The following is a 3,574-nucleotide window of genomic DNA, read 5'->3' as shown; positions in this document are numbered from 1 at the left end:
CGCTCCAAAGCCTCCATGTCCTTCCTATAATGCGGTGACCAGAACTGTACGCAATACTCCAAATGCGGCCGTACCAGAGTTCTGTACAGCTGCAACATGACCTCCCGACTCCGGAACTCAATCCCTCTACCAATAAAGGCCAACACTTCATAGGCCTTCTTCACAACCCTATCAAGCTGGGTGGCAACTTTCAGGGATCGATGTACATGGACACCTAGATCCCTCTGCTCATCCACACTTTCAAGAACTTTACCATTAGCCAAATATTCTGCATTCCTGTTATTCCTTCCAAAGTGAATCACCTCACACTTCTCTACATTAAACTCCATTTGCCACCTCTCAGCCCAGCTCTGCAGCTTATCTATATCCCTCTGTAACCTGCTACATCCTTCCACACTATCGACAACACCACCGACTTTAGTATCGTCTGCAAATTTACTCACCCACCCTTCTGCGCCTTCCTCTAGGTCATTGATAAAAATGACAAACAGCAACGGCCCCAGAACAGATCCTTGTGGTACTCCACTTGTGACTGTACTCCATTCTGAACATTTCCCATCAACCACCACCCTCTGTCTTCTTTCAGCGAGCCAATTTCTGATCCACATCTCTAAATCACCCTCAATCCCCAGCCTCCGTATTTTTTGCAATAGCCTACCGTGGGGAACCTTATCAAACGCTTTGCTGAAATCCATATACACCACATCAACTGCTCTACCCTCGTCTACCTGTTCAGTCACCTTCTCAAAGAACTCAATAAGGTTTGTGAGGCATGACCTACCCTTCACAAAGCCATGCTGACTATCCCTGATCATATTATTCCTATCTAGATGATTATAAATCTTGTCTCTTATAATCCCCTCCAAGACTTTACCCACTACAGAGGAGTATTGAATGTGTTAACAGTGTGTGATATCAGTATTGAATTTGTAAACAGGGTGTGATATCAGTAATGAATGTGTTAACAGTGTGTGATATCAGTATTGAATGTTTGAACAGTGTGATATCAGTATTGAATGTGTTAACAGTGTGTGATATCAGTATTGAATGTGTTAACAGTGTGTGATATCACTATTGAATGTGTTAACAGTGTGTGATATCAGTATTGAATGTGTTAACACTGTGTGATATCAGTATTGAATGTGCTAAAGGTGTGATATCAGTATTGAATGTGTTAACAGTGTGTGATTTCAGTATTGAATGTGTTAACAGTGTGTGATATCAGTATTGAATGTGTTAACAGTGTGTGATATCAGTACTAAATGTGTTATCAGTGTGTGATATCAGTACTGAATGCGTTAACAGTGTGTGATTTCAGTATTGAATGTGTTAACAGTGTGTGATATCAGTATTGAATGTGTTAACAGTGTGTGATATCAGTATTGAACGTGTTAACAGTGTGTGATACCAGTATTGAATGTGTTAACAGTGTGTGATATCAGTATTGAATGTGTTAATAGTGTGTAATATCAGTATTGAATGTGTTAACAATGTGTGATATCAGTATTGAATGTGTTAATAGCGTGTGATATCAGTAATAAATGTGTTAACACTGTGTGATATTGTACTGAATGTGTTAACACTGTGTGATATCAGTATTGAATTTGTAAATACTGTGATATCCGTATTGAATGTGTTAACATTGTGTGATATCAGTAATGAATGTGTTAACACTGTGTGATATCTATATTGAATATGTTAACACAGTGTGATATCAGTATTGAATGCGTTAACAGGGTGTGATATCAGTATTGAATGTGTTAACAATGTGTGATATCAGAGTTAAATGTGTTAACAGAGTGATATCAGTATTGAATGTGTTAACAGTGTGTGATGCCAGTATTGAATGTGTTAACAGTGTGTGATATCAGTATTGAATGTGTTAACAGTGTGTGATATCAGTATTGAATGTGTTAACAGTGTGTGATATCAGTATTGAATGTGTTAAAACAGTGTGATACCAGTATTGGATGTGTTAACACTGTGTGATTTCAGTATTGAATGTGTTAGCACTGTGTGATATCAGGATTGAATGTGTTAACACTGTGTGATATCAGTATTGAATGAGTAAACACTGTGATATCAGTATTGAATGTGTTAACACGGTATGATATCAGTATTGAATGTGTTAACAGTGTGTGAGATCAGTATTGAATGTGTTAAAACTGTGTGGTATCAGTATTGAATGCGTTAACACTGTGTGATATCTATATTGAATATGTTAACACAGTGTGATATCAGTATTGAATGCGTTAACAGGGTGTGATATCAGTATTGAATGTGTTAACAATGTGTGATATCAGAGTTAAATGTGTTAACAGAGTGATATCAGTATTGAATGTGTTAACAGTGTGTGATGCCAGTATTGAATGTGTTAACAGTGTGTGATATCAGTATTGAATGTGTTAACAGTGTGTGATATCAGTATTGAATGTGTTAACAGTGTGTGATATCAGTATTGAATGTGTTAAAACAGTGTGATACCAGTATTGGATGTGTTAACACTGTGTGATTTCAGTATTGAATGTGTTAGCACTGTGTGATATCAGGATTGAATGTGTTAACACTGTGTGATATCAGTATTGAATGAGTAAACACTGTGATATCAGTATTGAATGTGTTAACACGGTATGATATCAGTATTGAATGTGTTAACAGTGTGTGAGATCAGTATTGAATGTGTTAAAACTGTGTGGTATCAGTATTGAATGCGTTAACACTGTGTGATATCAGTATTGAATGTGTTAACAGTGTGTGATCTCAGTATTCAATGTGTTAAAACTGTGTGATATCAGTATTGAATGTGTTAACACTGTGTGATATCAGTATTGAATGTGTTAACAGTGTGTCACATCAGGAATGAATGTGTTAACACTGTATGATATCAGCATTGAATGTGTTAACAGTATGATATCAGCATTGAATGTCTTAACAGTGTGTGAAATCAGTATTGGATGTGTTAACAGTATGTGATATCAGTGTTGAATGTGTTAACAGTGTGTCATATCAGTATTAGAACATAGAACATAGAACAATAGAGCGCAGTACAGGCCCTTCGGCCCACGATGTTGCACCAAAACAAAAGCCATCTAACCTACACTATGCCATTATCATCCATATGTTTATCCAATAAACTTTTAAATGTTTTCAATGTTGGCGAGTTCACTATTGTATCAGGTAGGACATTCCACGGCCTCACTACTCTTTGCGTAAAGAACCTACCTCTGACCTCTGTCCTATATCTATTACCCCTCAGTTTAAAGTTATGTCCCCTCGTGCCAGCCATATCCATCCGCGGGAGAAGGCTCTCACTGTCCACCCTATCCAACCCCCTGATCATTTTGTATGCCTCTATTAAGTCTCCTCTTAACCTTCTTCTCTCCAACGAAAACAACCTCAAGTCCATCAGCCTTTCCTCATAAGACTTTCCCTCCATATCAGGCAACATTCTGGTAAATCTCCTCTGCACCCGCTCCAAAGCCTCCACGTCCTTCCTATAATGCGGTGACCAGAACTGTACGCAATACTCCAAATGCGGCCGTACCAGAGTTCTGTACAGCTGCAACATGACCTC

The sequence above is a fragment of the Scyliorhinus torazame genome, chromosome 29 (assembly GCF_047496885.1).
Source record: "Scyliorhinus torazame isolate Kashiwa2021f chromosome 29, sScyTor2.1, whole genome shotgun sequence".
Taxonomy (NCBI): Eukaryota; Metazoa; Chordata; class Chondrichthyes; order Carcharhiniformes; family Scyliorhinidae; genus Scyliorhinus; species Scyliorhinus torazame.
The sequence above is the reverse complement of the archived record's forward strand: the minus strand, read 5'-3'. Positions refer to the sequence as shown.